The sequence below is a fragment of the Corvus brachyrhynchos genome, unplaced genomic scaffold (assembly GCF_000691975.1).
Source record: "Corvus brachyrhynchos isolate BGI_N302 unplaced genomic scaffold, ASM69197v1 scaffold249, whole genome shotgun sequence".
Taxonomy (NCBI): domain Eukaryota; kingdom Metazoa; phylum Chordata; class Aves; order Passeriformes; family Corvidae; genus Corvus; species Corvus brachyrhynchos.
In genome coordinates, this window is record NW_008240226.1 from 1207959 (window position 1) to 1220673 (window position 12715).

At 36.7% G+C, this 12715-nt stretch overlaps 1 long non-coding RNA gene across 1 annotated transcript in view; it reads left to right on the forward strand.

The window, feature by feature from the left end:
* Positions 1-9670, forward strand: part of LOC108449321 — a 32050-nt gene extending 22380 nt beyond the window's left edge. Inside the window, exons 3-5 of the long non-coding RNA XR_001865478.1 lie at positions 2909-2978; positions 9287-9458; positions 9594-9670. This is a non-coding gene — a long non-coding RNA (uncharacterized LOC108449321). The remainder of the gene's footprint in view (positions 1-2908; positions 2979-9286; positions 9459-9593) is intronic.
* Positions 9671-12715: the final 3045 nt, after the last annotated feature.

Below are 12715 nucleotides of genomic sequence, written 5' to 3' on the forward strand. Positions count from 1 at the left end.
ATAATTAAAAGAGACCAGAAATATATGCAGTATTCGGAGGTTTTTCCAGTTTGGCAACTGATTCTGAGTTAATTTACCAGTAGGTTTAAAACAATTAGGCTCTTAGTCATTCTTGTTTTTGTTAAATTATAGCATTGCCTTTAATTCCTTTCCTGGCATTTCATGTCATAAAAAAGGAATCACAAAAGCATTTGTTTCCCAATTAGCCTTTATTTTTGTTTTCTTTCTTTCTGTGCGTTTTTTTTTTTTTTTTTCCTTCTCATTTATAATTCTAATAGTAATAAAAAAAAGATCTGAAGTTGACTTTGGTAAAAGATTTCATCATGTGTCTTCACAACTAGAGATTATATTATAGTGATAAAAATAAACTTGCTAAAAGCATAAATATGTTATTTGCTTGTCTCCTTCTAAATATTACAAGTAACTTTGGTAATAAAGGTCAAGGTTTCCTATATCTATAAAATGTCATAAATGTTACATATAAACATAGCTGAGAATATGTTACTGTAATAAAGTGTATCTATTATTTGTTATCCAAATAGAGAAATGTTATACTAGTGGAACATTTATTTAAAAAAAAAAATCAATAAAACTGGTATATCAAGTTTTCTACTGATCTGATACTGCTTGTGGATTTAGGCATGTTGCCTGGGGCCATCCTGCAGCTTTAGAAGAAAATAGCTAGAGGTTATAAAACTGACTGTGATGCTTTACCTTGATTGAGCAAGACTGAGCAGGCAAGAATGGGAAAGAGAAGGTATTTGATCACAGTTACTTGAGTTTCTATTACACTTATTTTTCTTGCCAATTTAAGAGTTAACAGAAGAAAAGCAATATAATGAAAACATAAGGTAACAACCTATTCATAGACATTCCTGAAAGAAAAGATAATGCACAACACAATGCAGTTGCAACAATGGTCAGAGAAAATGACACAGTATGTATGGACGATAAAAGGCAAACTCCAAGCTTAGGCTTTGATCATGTTTCCTTCGGGATCAGCACTTCATTCGATGATACAGATACAAGTGGAAATGGGAGGGAGATATAAACCATTTTCAGCTATGAAGTATTTATTAGTAATGATGACAGATTTTTTATTGCTACTGACAGTAATGCTTTTCAAGGTATTGTTACCACTTTCCTTTTGTTCCCCTGTCAAATACCAGACATACCTATTTAAGCATTTCATTTGATCATTGGTTGTTGGATGTCCTTGGTCCTAGATTATCCTGCTGTATGAATTAATATGAAAAATCCTATATTTAGTTTTCAGAAGAGTACACCTCTGAATATACAGAGAGATTGGCAGGGGGTGGTGGGGGTGAAGAATTTTTCATTCCTATAGAGGGATATTAAAAGACCGTGTGGGTTATAGTGATATTTTGAGTGGGACTCAATTCATAGACTTTTTGTTGACCTACTGTGCTGAGGTGAATTTTATTTAGAGAGAGGAGATCTGTAAAAAAAGTCAAGAGCAACAGAATAAGTTAATATTAAGAAGCCATATTGATATGTTATATATTCAGTGGATCTTTGTTTCCCCAGCAGAATTCCAGTGGCTAAAATACCAGGTTTAAATTCAGTCCAAAGCATTTGAACTGCAGTCTTATTTGTGTCACGTCTGTCATAGAATCATAGAATGATTTGTGTTGGAAGGGACCTTAAAGATCATCGAGTTCCAACCCCCGCTACCATGGGCAGAGACACCTTCCATTAGACCAGGTTGCTCAAGGACCCATTGAACTTGGCCTTGAGCATGTCCAGGGACGCAGCAATTTTCTGCTGCCACTGTGCTTCATCTTCAGTCAGTTGCGTAAGAAAATAAATCCAGAAGTGCTAATTAGCTGAAGGTAATGACAACAGAATGTGTCACTAACCATTGAAATATAGTGTGGGAATTTCAAAAAATCAATAAATCATCACACCTTGTTAAATCAAATCAGTCACTATAATAAACCAATGACAGTGCAGTGATGTATAGAAAATACTGAGCAAAAAATATCACCTATCTTTGCACCCCAGACCATAATTCACCAGCAGTTATGATAGAATATAGTTTAATAAAGTCTGTCAGCAGGTGCCATTATACTGAGGAAGACTGCCTTGACAGAGTCTGTGCATCCAGTGAAACTCCTATCACTCCTAGAAGCAGTTGAATCTTATGCTGATTGCAGCCCTTCAAATGGAGTTTCCCTTCATTTTTGGGACTATCCTGTTGAAAGCCAAACTATGCACAAAACAGGAGGAGATTTTTTAATGTGTTCCCTTGCAAATATGAAGATACTTTGGCTTCTAACATCATGCTTTTTTTCTCCCCATAGTTTGATAAATAACTCTTCAGTATTTTTAATTATCAGAATCAAATGCTGGTCATGCTCCATTCACTATGGGTTTTGCCTATTTGTTTTGCTACTATTTGTTTTTTTCCATGTACATCATAAAAAAAGTAATTTTGGAAATGGATTCATTAATAACTGCAATCATGATGCTGTAACTTTAATTTCTTTGAACTGGAATGAATAGCTGCTATATTACTTTTTAATTTACAAGCTGGTTATCCAGGGAGCACAAGGAGGTAAAATGTATTTCAGAATTTAAACTCTGGATGTTTATGAGTACAATAGTAACAGTAAGGAAAGAATTAATAAATCAGGTAAGGCACAATGTAACTAACTTTAAATTTAACCTGAGGATGGTAAGAGTATATGTGACATGTCTAAGAATGCAGTCTTGCAAGCTGTTACTGCTGTGGCAACATAGATTTTGTCAAGAACACAACCAAACTAGGTGTTGTACACATTCATTACCAGCAAGACAGAACGAAAGTGGCTAATGGGCAATGCTAGTTTTTGTGCCGTCTGTGACTCTGTTGGTGTCACATAGCACTCTGCCTTGTACACAACAGGAAAGGACATTTGCAACAGAAGATTGAAAGGTCATCTCTCCTGTGCTCCTGGAGTCCTGTGTCCCACAAGGTAAGCCTGTAGTTTGGTCCTTTCCATTTTACTCTTTTGTGTCTAGGGATTTCCCACATAAAAAAAGGTGTCACTAATAAAACTGGGTGCATTTTTAGCAGCTCTGGAAAACCTAAATTGGTTGAATTCAGTGCAGTGATTAATTTAAAAACAAAATGTAGATCAGGCAATGTTGCCCAGCTGTCTCTGGAAATACTTTAATAAGATCTAAAAAAGATGTGTAGCATTTTTAAATCTCATACTGAGATAGCCAGTGGCATGGCAGCAAAGGGCAACTTCCAGCTGTGATGTTCCTTCTCAGTGGTCAGCTTAGTTCTGAAGGAATGAGGTGTAAACTGGCAGTGCTGTCATGCTGTTGGGCACCACCACTCACTGCAAGCCGTGCTCCCCTTGCATGTGACTTTCAGACAGCACAGAAAATGCTGGAACATAGTTAAACAAGTGGCTGGTTTATTAGACCAGTTGGAGAGGTTGCTAAGCATCGAACTGTCCAGTTTAAGATGATAGTTTAGGTATTGGAATTAACGTGCTACATCTTGGATTATTTTAATGTATAAATAACTGTAATGAGAATCCTCACTCTGCTGGGTTTTGCTGAAACTTGAAGCTCCCGACCCTTCTTTCCTGGATATATACTGTTTTGTTTAGTTTTGTTTTGTATGTGATAACGGTCCTAAACAATGATTAGTCTAAATGGTCATTTTGGCAGATTTGATTAGGTGCCAGCTACTACGAAGTTAACGTGTAATTTTGTGATTTGGTGTCCTGAGTATCCTATGACTGAAATGAATTTCTATTACTTCTGCAGGAGTTGGGTTTCTGTAAATATTTCTAGGAATCTGCCCATGACATAATTCCTCAACATAAGAAAAACACCTTTGTAGACTCTTCCTGAATTTCTTGTCCCTTCAGACTTTCAAAAGCATGTGCTTTTGGTCCTAAAGTTCAATTGAAGAGAAAGCATGGCTAATGTGAGGTATTTTGCTATTATCAATACCTTAAAAATAGTCACTCTTCTACTCTGACAGCACCGATTTACTGATTAATGGCCCGTCATCTTGGCTTTGTATGAAGCAATTGCACTCAGCTCTGCACACTGTAAATGTTTCTACCACTCAAAACTCAGTGAGAACCACCAAATCATATTAGGACAGCAATTCCCATCTCCTATTGTGTTCCTGAGGCAGATGACGACCTATTGCTCCCAATAAGGACAATTTGGGAGCTTGAGACTGTACAAATCAGTAGCCTCCACTGGACGGATCTGTGCCCCACTAAAATAGTGTACTCACACTTTCAGCTTTCATTTCTGCCCCATTGAGAAGCCAGCTTAAAAGGATTTTCACAGCTCTTATGCCCTCTTTGTATTTCCACTGAAACTCAAAGTAGATCTTAACTAGTGAGTAGTTAATTGAGTTGACTTAAATCAGTTGTCTGCAGGCCTGGTCTCTGGGATGGAGAAATTATAAGTGCCTTGGAAATGGAGATGGAAGAATGCAATTCTAGTTGCTACTGAATGACTCCTGACAGCAGGATAGAAACATGAGGTCCTGGAGGTGTCATATTCTTTCCAAATCCTTCAGTTAGATCTGTAGTGTTCGTGCCGCCTTGGCTCTTGGGAGTATATTTATTTTATGGACAAACCATTTACTCATCACCTGAATGACCACAAAGTACAGTTGTTCTTTGGAATTTGTTTTCAAAGAATATTTTGCCCTTCTTTCCCTCTGCTTTTTTTGTGTAGACAGCTTTTGAATGTGCTGGTGCACCCTGCCCAACCATTCCACTGCAGCTTCCTCGGCTGTAAATTCTTCCTCTGATATTTTGCCTTCATAAATTATAGAAGTTGTGGAGAATATAAGATGTTGCTTTCTATATCTTCTGCAGCACTGTTTGCAGCCCTGTTCACTTTTTAAATTCTTCTCATTTGTATCCCAATGGTAATAGCATTTGCTGGGAGGAAAGAATTAATAGTGGGAGAATGGCAAGGGGGATAGTAGATTTACTCAAGTGACCTTGTATCTGGGAATGCCAAGTCCTGGCAAATAACAGTGTGGGAAACTATATATTATGCCTAGCGCTGCTTATCCTCTGCTTTGAGAAGTAGACTTTCTGTGTAGAGACAACATAGGTGTTTACAGAGACTTGGAGACCCTCTCCAAGACATGCTTGAGCTTCCTGTCTTGGGAGAGAGATCAAAGCAGAGGTCATAAAAAGCACAGAGAAAATCATGGAGGTAAACTGGGCATGTGCCAGACTGTTTGATATATTGAGCCTGGGGAACAGGTCACGTGCTTTTTGCCCCTGCTAAGGTGGAATGAGCTTAGCAGTGTATGTGCCCCAGCTTGCTCATGAAATCCTCCAGCCTGAAAAGTGATGGAATAAATCTATTGTTCTCACTTCAGCTGTGGGTCATGCTCACCTTGGTTACTTGCATCTATCTGTTCATGCAGTACTATATTTCATAATTCATGTTGATAAATTCAAAGCACTTGTGGCTGATATCCAGAACCATCTTTTCTTAAGCCTGGAGCTAGAAATTATCAAGTGTCTAGCCAGCTCTCTGGCCCTGAAGTTTGTATTTCACTCCTGCCAGCAGTGTGTTTCCTTATATGTGCATGTCACAATTTGACATATAGCTTGTAAAGTCTTCAAGATATTATATGTTAACAAGTTAATCCATTGAAGAGAAGTTTCATTAATTGAATAAGAACAGATGTGTGCATAAGGTAACTTATTCCTCATTAGAGAAGAAAGTGTATGACCTTTGGAGCACTTAAATGTTGATAGGTAGATGGTATGGAAGATTATCTTTCTTTGAGTATCTTGTCTGAGCCATTTGATGTTAGTTTATGTTACATATATCAGTCAGCTAATGCTCAATAGATCTTTGTCATACTGTAGAAGGTGTGATAGATTCTAACAGAACCTATTTTATGTAAATAATAGAATTTAATAAGTAAATGCATTTCCATTTTTGGAAATTAGCTTTTGAAATTTTTTGCATGTCTGTGAAGTGGAGATTTGCAGGTCTCCACTGCTAGAGCTATGCCCCAAATTAGCTCATACATGCACTACCAAATAGAGACTTGGTTACAGAGCAGGAATCAACAATATTTTTTTTAAGTTGTCCTTAGTGACTATTTGGCATTTGATTACTGACCTATGGTGATTTACATGCCCTCCAGTGACCACAGGCCACTTCCCAGCAAAACTGCAGATTATACAGTCCCATTCTCCATGGACATTTTCTCTTTGAGTGTTTGGTGGAGATAACTACTAGTAGAACTGTGTCTTGCAGTGACAAAAGCAAAAGGTGCTCACATTGGGCTCTGACATTCATCATAAATTTTTTAGAGATTGTTTTTCTCAACAGCTCTACCCTTCTGGTTTGCTGTGTTTTCTTTAGTGATACTCAGTCAGCACAGGCCCTGAACATTCCCCACAATTATAGTCCCCACAAATAAAAAAACTTCAGGTCATTTAGATAACAATATAGCTTTTTCATCTTTCCTTTCTCAGTTTGCACCCTCTGGAGAAGGCCAACAACAAAGGTTCACCATTTCTATCACCCTAGTTAGAGCTAGTCAGAGGACTCTGAAATCAGATAGCCTTTTGTGTGTGTGATAGTGTATCATATTCTGCCTTAAATCTTTGAGCTTAGTAACCCAAGAGTTCTGTCAGCTTGTCAGTTCTTCAGTTCTTGTCAGTTCTTCAGTTCTCTTGGTTTCTTTCTTGCCCCATGTTAGCCTCATGATCTATAATTAGGCATTTCAAGTTTCATCCAGATGTAAAAAAAAAAAAAAAATTAAAAGGAAAACTCAAAAAGCAAACACACAGACTGTCAGTGGACTTAATGCCATCCTCAAAACCTCATGATTTTTTAAAGCTCTGTAACATTCATAAGGTTTCTTCAGCATGTTAATAAGGGCAACAAATACAGTGCTGGTAACAATCTGAAAATAAAAATCCAACTCTTTTCTTGCTGCAGTGCTTTAGAATTAGTTTCATATTTACAAACCCCGATTTCTTTCCTCATGAGTTTTAAAAATTAAGGAAATCCAACTGTAGTTAACTTGAAGCTTTCTGATAAAAATCTATCTTAAGACCTCTGATAAAGATTTTGAGACATATCTGTTATACGTGTCTACCTCTCGTGCTTTGAATTTTGCCATTTAAATGCTCATCAGTCAGGTCTGGCCGCGAGTATGATAAAGAATGTTAGCAAAATATCTCTAATCTGAATCCAGTCTAGGTTTGACTTAGAATAAGCATCTCATTTTTCATTCTGTAGCCATAAATTTCACTCTAACACATCTTGCAATGTTGTGATTGAGTATATTCCGGAGAACTGGAGAACCTTTTTCCTAATTCTTCCCAAATCTTACCCTAGTTCAGGAAATTACTTACCTGTGGAGGGCTTTAGAATTGACTGCTGGTAGATCCACAGAAAATTGCTAGGCTTAGTTCAGACAAGGACTTCTCCTATCAGTTGAAGCGCTACATTTCTTTATTTGCTGGATCTGAAGGCAAGGGCAATCTCACTCTGTACTTCAACTTACTTACTGTGAAAAAGAGGTGGTAGAATATAACAAGCATTCTACATAAAACATTATTTCAGCTGATATGTGCTAGATTGAAAAAAGGGATACATGCTGCAGATTCTTTGGTTAGAAAATATTGTCTAAACAGCATCTTTTCTAGCTGTGGCTCCAAAATTAAATCAATTTAGAGTGCACTTACAATAAACAGAATATGTTTTGTGGATGCAATTGTTCTGTTGCATGAAATCACTTCCAAATCATTGTTTTTCTGGGTCTAAAGTACTTTGTATAACTGCAGTTGTGTAATGAAAAGAAGATTAGTATACTGCATGTATGAGACTTGTATTGTAGCTGCAAAGAAAAATTACTCTCCTTGCATCCAGCCTACATTTTCTAAAATGTTAGGCTGAATGCAAGGAAAGTCATTTGCATTAATGAAGTCAAGCCCAAAAGGTAGATTTTTTCCTTTTAGGAAAATGTGAACCTAAAACTGAAATATGGAAATTAATTAATGTGTGCTGTGTTGAAGATCATATCTGGACAGCCAGAATCAAAAGTACCAGGAAAATGAAGGTTTTTTTCCTTTGAAAGTATCACCATTCTAAACTAAAAAGACAGAGCAAAGGAGGTTAAAGAAAGGTTTCAGCAGTAGCACTGTCTACGTAAGATAAATAAGTGGCATAGTTCAGAAATCTGCACTAGAGGGCTTATCTTCTGGGTTTTAGATTAGTCAGAATTATTTAGCACACTCTATTTAGCAGAAAAAGTCTTTTAAACTTTAAACCCATTGAGCTGTTTCTATTACAGAATATGTATTCACTGTTGAGTCAATCCTAGGGAACAGAATTGATAATCTTTTATCCATTTTATATTAGATCACCCATCATTAAGTTTCAGAACTCACCTATCAGTGACAATGAAATTTCATATGGGTGTTGCTTGTTAATTGCTCTAATTTACTTCTTAGGTGAGGAGATAAGAGAACAAAAAAGGCACTGAAGATAACTTTGAAAAAATCCCCTTACCTACATGGTCATGTATTGATGTTTCATGTACAAATATCCATTTAATCATGGATTAAAACCTGAGGTGAGGTTAGAGACAGTCCAAGTGATAATATTAAACAGATGCAGGTCAGAGAGCACAGGTGACACTAAGGGAAAGAAAGGCCAGGAGAGCAGTTAGAATAGAAAAAATGTAGAATTCAGGAGGAAAGGCGAAGTTGCAGTTTCATCTGCTAAAACTGCTTAGTGTCAGGCTAATTCCACTCCCTGAGAGGTCAGTGGGAATTTTATTTCTGATTTCAGTGGGAACAATTAAACAAAGTGGGTCAAAAACCTGACTGAGTCCTATGCTACATCTTACAGTTATTTGAACTCAGTGGTGGGCTGATTAGATTTTATGTATAAAACTTTTTGCTAACTTTTGCCCTGTTCTTTTAGGAGAGTGCCAAGGCAGTGGGCAAGTGATAAGAAAAGTACATGTAATATTAACTGTTTAAGTTAATAGGCTAGTTTAATGTGATGATTGGAAAATACGTAAAAATCTTGAAGGACAGTCTCAGAGGTAGCTTGTTATAGTGTTTTGGATTACTGTAATATTGATCTTGATTCTTGTTCAGAAAAGTTGAATAATATTTAAAGATGAGTGTCTTGTGTTAAATGTTATAAAAGGCAGAAGCAACTATTATAATGTTATAATAACTCATAATACTCTATCTTCTGTGCTCCATCCTCCTGCTCTAATTGGTGAATCCTTGAACAGACAGCTCCTTTGGGAGCATTCCTCACACCATCTTCAAAGTGCCATCATGACCTGGCACAACAGAGAAAAAAGGCATCTGCTGGGTCCTAGTCCCAATAAGTAAAGTGGGGAAGGGGATTAAAATATCTTCTGCGTGGTGAGACAATCCAGTCAGAAGATGGCATCGATAGATGTGAGTATGAGCTTTTGTTGCTGAGCCTCAGCATGTTTCATTCCTATATGCGTTACCTCCTTGGAAACATGTATCTTCTGATTTTGGTTAATGAGAAAGCTGACAAACTCCTTCTGTTTCTGACCTCTTTTGCAGCTGTTCTCAAGTCTTCAGAAAATAGCTTAGGGACACAGATATATTTGTCTTTACCTCCTATGAACAGATGATGAGGTAAGTATTGCCCTCCATTGTTTCCCCTTGAGTTGAAACATGGTATATAGAGGTTCCAGTGATTTGGTACTCACATCTTGATAACCCTGTTTCTAATTAATGTATGTTGTCTGTATTCAGGCTGTAGCTTCAGTATTTCTTATGACCTATAGGATAATTGCAATGGATGTATCTCATTCAGACAGAATTACTGATAAAAGGGAACTGCAAAAACATGCCGGGTCTTTTCTGGGTTACCACCACAACAGGAAGTTATTTTTTCCAATATAATTACTGGTAACGTTTAAAATTTTTGTTAATTTTGAGATTAACTACAGTTATGACTTTCTCAGTGACCGTGACCCATGTGATTTTAACACACAGGTCACTGTGAAATATACATGCAAAATTCTTATAGTCTATTCATCAGTATCAAAGGCTCTGCTTCCAGATGAAATGAATGATTCTTGAATTCAGGTAAAAGCAAAACTAAAAGAAAACAAAAATAATTGTTTATTTCATGGAAAGTTAAGGTCCTTTAAATGACAGTGTTTGTAGAAAATAACAACTTATTCCTTTCACATTAAAAAAAAAAAGTGGAAATTCGTAAGGAGTACAGAGAGTTTGCAGTTCTTGGGCAGAAAAATCTTTACAACTGAGCTGTCAGCAGGCCAACCCTCTAGTTCTCTACCTTGCCAAGCTGGGCATATCTGCATGTTGATCATTGTACTAATTTGATTGGGCGTGTGAAAATCCTAAACTCCAGCTCTCCACCTGATCCTGTATTTTGGGCAGTTACTGTCAGATCATGAGTCCACAGTTCACAGCAACCTTATGACAGCCCTAAAAGTCAGTACAGACGTGTAAGTCATGTCTTTGCTCGTGCACAGCATGTACAGAGAGCATTTGGCCCTGGGATTTTTCTAAAGACAGCAAAAAAGCAATGTTAGTGCTGCTGCAGAGAACAGAAATCAACTGTTGAGATGCATCTAAAATGGTTTTACCACTGGCAAAAGCCATTTGGGACTATATTTTTCCAGTTTTGTAATCAAACAGGCTGTTCCTGGGGAAAAAAAGAAAGAAAAAAGAAATCAAAGATGTATGTTTCTCTCTGGTAAAACCAGGAAAGAAAACCCGAAAGAAAATCTAGAGGTAATTGTTGAGGGTTTTTTAACAAAACCCTGTACTGATTCAAGTAAATTTTGAATTTATGGCTCAGCAGTGAGTAAGGGACTCCATATTATAAAGATGATTACATTTCTCACGAGTGGCGAAACCAAGAACATGTCAGTATTGTTCTGCAAGAATGGAGTTGTTAGCATTCTGCTCCAATTCCCGATTGGATAATTATTTTCTCCTTACCTAATTTCACCTGCAGTTCAAAATAGATGCAACCTTCGATTTCTATTACAAAATATTGTGTAAAATCAATATATCCCCTGAAATTCACATTAGACATAGCTACGGTTCCAGGGCCCAAAAAGTTTCTTGCATGGTATACATTCAATTTGTAAAGAACTTTGTAAACCTTGTGAAGTGATTTGAGTATATGAATATATAACATCACTAAATGTTAGGTAAAGTGGGGATTTCTAGCTAAAACAAGTCAAATGATGCAAGATTAGTTAAATCTTTGATAGGAAGGAATGAATCAATACATTACTCTTTAGATCTTTTTTTCTCTTCCTTCACAGTTCTGTCAGTTACTCGATCAGAACCTTTTCTATGGAGGGAGGTACGAGATGAAAAAGAAAGAAGGTTGACTAAAGAGAGAAATTCTGTTGTAGCTTAATCATCAGCTGAAAGAGCTGTAACATTCGTGACGTCAGATTGTACCACAATGAAGGAGCATATTCCTTCCGTCACAAGAAACACCCCTCCTTCATATCTCTCCTTCGTATCTCTTACCTCTCAATACAGGAATACTGCTCTTACAGCTGCACTTTTCTTCCTGATGTTACACTGGCTATTAATATGATCATGAGATCTCTGAAAAGCTGGGGCATTTACTCTGTTGGTAAATGCTTTGAGATGGGAAAAGATGAGGGTGGAAAAAGTCAGACATGCATTCTGGGCTACTGATGGCACATATCACTTTGACTTTATTATTTGTACCAGTGGTTCTAAAAGCTTGTTGTCTTCCAAAATACACCTATAGAATCATTAAGAAATAGAATTTTTAAGCAATGAAAACATTATTTCTTTTTCTTCTGTCTCAGTTATCTTGTGGGATGATTGACTTACTTTTCATGCTTGAAAAAAGGTATTTTTGGATGAATCTCATTATTTTTCTCCCCACATGTAAAATTTAGCACCAAGAGAAGTGCATGACTTTGTCAGCAGAAATTTTTTTTTGCTACGTAATTTCCAGGTGCTTTTGCATCGGTCTTTTTTACAGGCTTCTCTGATTTGAATATATTCTTTGAATTGAATGATTGATTTTGAATTTATGTAATGGTTATTGTTTTTACCATCTCAAGTTTTTTCCTTGTGCCATCTCTTCACAACTTTTCTTCTAATCCAGTACCTCCAACTATTACAAGTGGTTTGAAACTGTTGCCAACATGCCTTTGAACACTGAAAATTGTTATGGAAGTACTGGTGTTTATGCCATGATTCTTAGCTTCCTCAGCACAAAAACCTGCATCACTTAACAAGTTACACTGATATAAATCTTTAAGCCAAAATTCAAAAATAGGATACTGACACCCAGTTCCATTATCCACTACATAAAAATAGGTTGGAGATAATTATTACTGCTTGATCGGTAACTGATCACTCATTGATCCTGTTGAGAATCTGAAGCTAATTTGCTTTTGCTTCTTTGCGTGTGAAGTACATATTCCTTCATCAATACAGAAATTGTCAATACTTTATGGACTTTGTGGATTTCTTTTTCTCTTAAAAGAGTGTAAATGACACTCCTTTATCCATTCCCTATTCAGATCAATTACAATATCACTGCTAACACCCCCCCAAATCACACTTTTTAATGTAATTTAAAGGAACAATTGAGATAATTTTTGATGATGAGTGTCTTACATGAGACATAGTGAATTCAACCCGTA